This window comes from Nicotiana tabacum, chromosome 18 (genome assembly GCF_000715075.1).
Source record: "Nicotiana tabacum cultivar K326 chromosome 18, ASM71507v2, whole genome shotgun sequence".
Classification (NCBI taxonomy): Eukaryota; Viridiplantae; Streptophyta; class Magnoliopsida; order Solanales; family Solanaceae; genus Nicotiana; species Nicotiana tabacum.
Genome location: NC_134097.1, coordinates 83,103,103 through 83,109,962, shown reverse-complemented (window position 1 = coordinate 83,109,962; position 6,860 = coordinate 83,103,103). Strand labels below are relative to the sequence as shown.

General features: G+C 38.9%; 1 long non-coding RNA gene across 1 annotated transcript; it reads right to left on the bottom strand.

Moving 5' to 3' along the window:
* Nucleotides 1-1,977: 1,977 nt before the first annotated feature.
* Nucleotides 1,978-5,610, bottom strand: LOC142172933 (uncharacterized). The gene is made up of 2 exons (XR_012702173.1): nt 4,835-5,610; nt 1,978-2,307 (listed from the first exon to the last, which is right to left on the bottom strand). It is a non-coding gene; the product is annotated as an uncharacterized LOC142172933 (long non-coding RNA).
* Nucleotides 5,611-6,860: the final 1,250 nt, after the last annotated feature.

The window sequence follows — 6,860 nt, the reverse complement described above, 5'->3', positions numbered from 1 at the left end:
CTTATCCAGATTTCTGGTACGCAGACTATAATATAGAGTCATTCTTTTCCTCGATTCGGGATTAAAATTGGTGACTTGGGACACCCTAAATCTCCCAAGTGGCGATTCTGAAATAAACAAACCAATCCCGTTTCGATTGTCCTTTAATTTGAAAAAACTCCCTTGCGCCCACGCGGGTGCGTAAAAAGGAGGTGTGACAAGGATTATCTAGAGCACAGGGATACCCATGGGGTCGATATTGAGGTTGAAAGCGTTGAGCAGGAATGCCCACTGGATCCTGTCGTTGGCGGGGCTCAACAACATCTTTTCTATTTCTCTTTCTTCCACCCAAACTTACTAAGATGTTCTGAATGTCTTCTGCAGTATCTTTCAATGCAGAATAACTCATGATTTTGCCTGACTTGATTCCTTCCTCTACCACCTCCCCCAATTTTACCACATCATTAAAAGGTTTACCCAAGGTCGAGATCAAATTATTGAAGTAGGTGGGCCCCTGGGCTAGTAGGAAAAGCTCAACCATTTCTTCTTCACCAACCAGGGGGCTGACCCGAGCAGCTTGTTCCCTCCATCTGAGCCCAAACTCCCTAAAACTTTCATCGAGTTTATTTTCCATCTTAGACAGGTAGGAGTAGTATGGGATAATGTCTAGATTGTACTGAAAGTGTCAAACAAAATCTTGAGCCATGTCATCCCATGCATGCCACTTCTTGACATCTTGACGAGTATATCATTCCAAGGCTTCCCCACTCAAACTCTCACTGAAATGCGCCATCAACAAATCATCTTTCCTACCAACACTTCTCATTTCACTGCAATAACCCCTCACATGGGCTACTGGATCTCCACGCCCATCATACAAGTTAAACTTTGCCATTTTAAACACCGCGGGCAGATGAACATCAGGGAACATACACAAGTAATTATAAGACATGTTAGTCTGATTTCCCATCCCTTGCATGCTCCTTAAGGACTGTTCTATACCTTTCAGCTTCCTGGATATCTCATCTCGCCCTTCTTTTCCAATGAACTATTCATTTTCAACATGAGGCTCATTCCGAGGGCTATAATTGTATGAGTCAAGGACCTTGTGGGCAACCTCTGAGGAGTAATATTGGGCATCATGAGTTTTGAGTGGGTGTTCATTGTTGGATCTATGAAGGGAAGATTGTTGAGAAGTTATGATCGTGGGGATAATGGATATGACAGGAGGGCGATTTTTGGGAAAGGCAGTTGGAGGACGAGTGGGGGAGCTACTAGGGTGGTTGGGAAAGCTGTGATAAGTAGGAGAATCTGGAGAGTACGGGGAATTATCTGGCACTATGACCGGAGTTTGGGTAAGGGTAGCATCTAGAAAGCTAGGTGGTGGCGGGGGTGCTGCCTTTCCAGTCATCCAAACCCTGTACATGTCCGCCATGTGTTGTCTTAACATCCTTACTTATTCAACCAACCCATTGTCATGTTCAACCAATTGCTTTTAAGCACTAGTATCAACCGACTCAATTCTGTTGTCATCTGCCATTGCCTTTCAACTTTATGTTGTAGAGAAGAGTTACCACATTAAGAACCACAAACAAACCACCCTTCTACTTTATGAAAATAACAAAAAGGAACAAAATGAAGTCATCACGTTAGCGTTAGGGCATTTAACATAAGACAATCTCAAATTATGTGAAATGCACCTAGTCAGAGTTATCGGTTCTAAAATGACTTCGAGGGTATGAATGTCATATGACATCATCCCATTTTGTTCATTTCAATCTTCTCTTTCTTTTCTTTTATAGCACTTCTTGGCTTGCTCATTTTCCTTCCTCTTTTTTTCTAATTATCACTCTTTTCTCTCCTCTCATTTCTCACATCCCATAATTTCATCTCTTTTTTTTGTTTCCTTTTTCTTTTAACTTAAAAAAATGATTCAATCGAACCCTATATAGGTTGCCTCTGTATCATGTCCCTCATGAATCAGATCAAGCGTAGTTCTGGAAAAGTAATGGACAAAATAAACTAAGAAACAAAAATCTTCTTGGATGTTTCATTTACAACTCTTTTTAGATTTTCAAATATAAAACAGAAAATACGATAACAGGAGACTTGACAAACTTAACTATACTACGACAAACTCTGACACCAACTAAAAGAATCAGTACTACTGAACATGACTATAAAGTACAAGACAACAAAAAAAAACAGACTGAAAACATAAAAAAAATCTCCTTAAGCAACTCCTGGATGTAGCGGTCCTGACTGGATGGTCCTGGAGTATCTGTCATGCTCAATCTCCGGTAAGTAGATCCACACCTGTATGAAAAACTAAAATCAAATAGAGTTAAAGACTTAGAATACTATGTGAGACAATAACACTTCCTATTGGACACATGCAAGACATGATTGAGGCTATTTTTGCAAAATGACTTATGTGGCCAAAAAGTGACTAGAAGTGCAAACTCAACAAAAGTGACCTTTAAGACATGGAAAATTACTTGTAGAAATGGCCTATGTGGCCAAAAAAATGGCTAAGCAAGCAAATTCAACGTAATGGACCTTAAACTGAGAGGATACCTTATTATGGACTTAGGACTCTAAGACATGTGTTAATTGAACGACTTTTGTGAATATAGCCCTATTTTACAAAACGGCCGATGTGGCCAAAAGCGGCAAGACATGCAAATTCGACAAGGACAGACCTTAAAGTAAAGAGACACCTAATTGTGGATTGAAGACTCTCCAGACACAATTAAATAAACCACTTTGCAAAAATAGCCATATTTTGCAAAATGACCGATGTGGCCAAAAGTGGCTAGACATGCAAGATTTGGCTACGACCCTCGAAACCAGTAACCTAAGACTTACTAAGAAGACCGGATCCTATGTGGGTTGCCTATGTATCACGCCCCGAAAGACGAGAATCAGGTATGCATAGTACGGGAAGATTGGATACGGGCGAGAATTAAAAAAATAACTAATTTAGAGAAAATATATTTTTGTCTTTTTTTTTTTGAAAATGATGAAACATGTAAACTCCTTTTGGATTTTCTTTTTCCTTTTTTTTTTGAAAAATGATGGGAAAGTAAAAAATCTTTTGGATTTTTCATGTTTTTTTTCTTTTTCTTTAAAAAATGTGAAAGAAAAACATAACTGGGCCCTACTTACTTTATTTTTTACACTTCACCCTCTTTTTTATCATTTATCCTCAAGCCTCATTGGTCTGCCAAATGACCCCTTTTACCTTTGAAGATTGCAATATGTAGCACATAGGATGCATTAGGATGGTCTTTTGATTTTGGGTATACCTATCCTAGACGGACCCAACCCCTGTGTTGAGTCCCCAAAGTCAAATGCACGTGATGCAAACAAACGTTCCTACTAGGGATCCGGCATGAGACAATGTTATTCTAGGTTTAAAAACCTAGGTGTATTGTTCTAGATTTGGCTTACCCGAGTGGGCAACTCGAGGGGGGGCAGCGTACCGGTAACCAAAAGATCATCCGGCTTTGCAACTTGTCCGAACCTTGTTCTAAATTAAGGATATGACACTAACAAAAAAGAAGTCACACTTCCCAGAAGATTTGGAAGACTCAGAGAGAAGAAGGGTCTCATAACAGTTTATATAAAGTTCAAATAATATCAAAGCGACATTTAGCACATTAGGCTCAAACACATAAAAATCAGATAATAAACAAAGCCAACTACAACAATTATTCTAAGCTCGAATTCTGAACCCTGAACTAGAGATTCTGAGCTCGTATCCCCAGCGGAGTTGTAAGAGCTGTCACACCTCATTTTTCTACCCGAAAAGGGGTATATGAGAGTTTTTCCAATTAAAGTGACAATAATTGAAACAGGATTATTTATTTAAATTCAGAGACGCCACTTGGAATAATTTATAGTATCCCAAATCACTGGTTTAAAATCCCAAATCGAGGAAGTTTGACTCGGTTTTACAGTCTGCGAAACACAAAAATCCAGGTAAGGAATTTTATTAACCAAGAGAAGGTGTTAGAATTTTCGGGTTCCGTGGTTTTAGCACGATCATTCTAATATTATTGTTGTCCTAATTATCTGATTAATTACATATTTAGAGCCTATTGCATTTTCAAAACCGCTCTTAATTATTTATGGAATTAAGTTGGAACAAGTCGCAATGTCGCACACTCGTTTGATTGGTACACATTGTGAATCACGTCACGGGAACCATACCCACGATCTACAACATGTTTAATTTCATTATTGTTCGGAGTCAGGGGGTCATGTCACGCCAGCGTGCACTCAAATTTTGGGATTAGGTATTATGACTATGCCACAGGAATCGTACCCATAGTCATGATGATTCATTTACGCACCTAAAAGTTTGCCTACCCCAAGTGACAATGGCCTAAGCATGCTCCTAGCGATCAATGTAATAAGGTAAATAAAAAAATAGAAATAGAAATTAAAACATGTAACAATTTAATTATGTTTAGTTTTTCCCATTCCCACGGCATAAGACCTTTCGAACATCCAAGCAATCATCTAACCTACTCAACTTTGTTAAATTAATATTATATCACTATATTATCAATCCTAAAGCCTCAAAACCTTTATCTTTTAATAAGTCATTGCCAACGGAACTTCGAATTTACTTTAGCTATTAAGAATTCATCCGAATATAAAATTACATGAAAGAAACACATAAACAACAATCAAAAGAACCAAAAACACGCAAACAAATTCTGCCATGCATCACGAGCAAAAAACGAAACATTAATTCAAAGATCAACAAAACATATCAAAGAGAGATTAACAAAATTACTGGAAGCATGGAATTAAGCCAAAATAGTAAATAAAAGGAGGAATAAACCTCGAATAGATCTGAAATTTGACTGTCGTACAGTTGACGATGCCAAGCAACGAAACCACGAACAAGATCTAAACCGGTAAACCTCGCCGGAAACCTCATCGAACTCTGAAATGAATACCTCGCTACGTCCCTTTACTCATATCTGAGCATCCGTTCCAATGTATAGCTCTCACTATTTTTTTAACCTCTGTTTTCTGATGAAAATCAAAGATACGAGAAGAGAAAGCAGAAACTTTTGCTCACTATTGTTGCTCTCATTTTGGACTGAAGATAGTCACTGGTGGTCGCTGGTGTGAAATGATGCGTTTGAGGAGAAGGGAGAGAGGACTCAGGGTGCTGGTGCAACTATTTTCTAGGTGGTTTTCCGACTTGGACGCCAGTTGTTGTGAGACGAAGGAAAGGGTCGCTGGTTTCTGTTCGTTTGGTCGTTGGTTTGGTGAGAATTCCAGAAGCAATGAAGACAATGGAGGGGTCTTTAAGTCTAGGGTGTTTTTTCTTATGTTGTTCATCTCCTTGCTTAGGTCGTGTCGGGTTAGGTCTGTTGGTTCTTTTGTTTGAATAGGAGGGGTGACGATGAGGCTAGTTCTCAGGCGAGGGAGAGTGGCATTAGGTTGAGGAAGACGAAGGAGAAGGGTCCAAAAACGCCTGAAGCTTGGGCATTCTCAGCTCTTAGGTCTTGTGTGTGAATGGTGCTGAAGGTTGAAGATAAAGCAGCAGGAACGACTGGGAGATAGAGTGCTGCAGCTGTAGCTTGTTAGGTCTACAGTTTTTTTGGGTTGTGTCTAGGTCTTGAAAATGTGTGTTAGGGTGTATAAGAAGAAAAGAGAGTGGGTCTTAGGGTTTGGGCTTTAAAATTGGGCCATCTCTTTGGACCTCTTCAATTAAGACCAAATAAAAATTAGCCTCAAATCTCATACTCTTTCTTCTAAAATAAGACTAAAAATACTACACCATTTACTAATTAATTCTACTTAACTAAAAATAACAATTAAATAAAACAAACCATTAAGACAAACCTATTTTTATAATTTTTATTTTTGTGACAAAATAAACTAGCTGAAATAGCAATATTAGGCCTAAACTAAACATTTAAATGCCAAAATATGTAAAATCTTGGGGAGGGTCAAAAATTACATGTCTACAGTATACACTAGACCTGTATTGCTCACGCAGTTGGTGTTGTCAGTAGGTTTCTTGAAAATCCTGGGGGGAAGCAATCAAGTGAGTACTCAGGTACCTGAGAGGTACCACGCGAGATTGTTTGTGCTTTGGAGGATCTAATCCAATATTGAAGGGCTATACAGATGATGATATGGCAGGTGACATTGATAACAGAAAGTACACTATTGGATATTTGTTTACATTTTCAGGGGAAATTATATCATGGCAGTCGAGGTTGTAGAAGTGTGTCGTACTCGCTACAACTGAAGCGGAATATATTGCTGCTACTGAAGCTGGCAAGGAGATGATATGGTTGAAACGGTTCAAGAGCTTGGATTGCGTCAGAAGGAGTATGCCGTCTATTGTAATAGTCAAAATGCAATATACCTTAGCAAGAACTCCATGTACCATGCAAGGACCAAACACATAGACCTGAGATATCACTGGATTCGAGAAATGGTGGAGAATGGATCTCTAAAAGTCTTGAAGATTTCTAAAGGTGAGAATTCCGCAGATATGCTGACCAAGGTGGTACCAAGAGACAAGTTCAAATTGTGCAAAAAATTTGTCGGCATGCACTCAAGCTAGAAGTTCGATGTTACCTCATTCAGGTGAATGAGTCTGGAGGGGGAGATTTATAGAGTCCATCCCCATAAATGAAAGAAAGAAAAGGAAGGAAAGAAAGTCCATCCCCATAAATGAAAGAAAGAAAAAGAAGGAAAAGTGTGTAAAATGTCAAATATAGTAGGCTTCAGAGAGTGAGGCATAAGCTATAAAAGGAGAGCTTCGGCTCTCATTTCTACACACCAACAAAGAGAAAAAAAGAGTGAGGTTTCACAGACAGGGTATAAGAAAATAGTCCGTG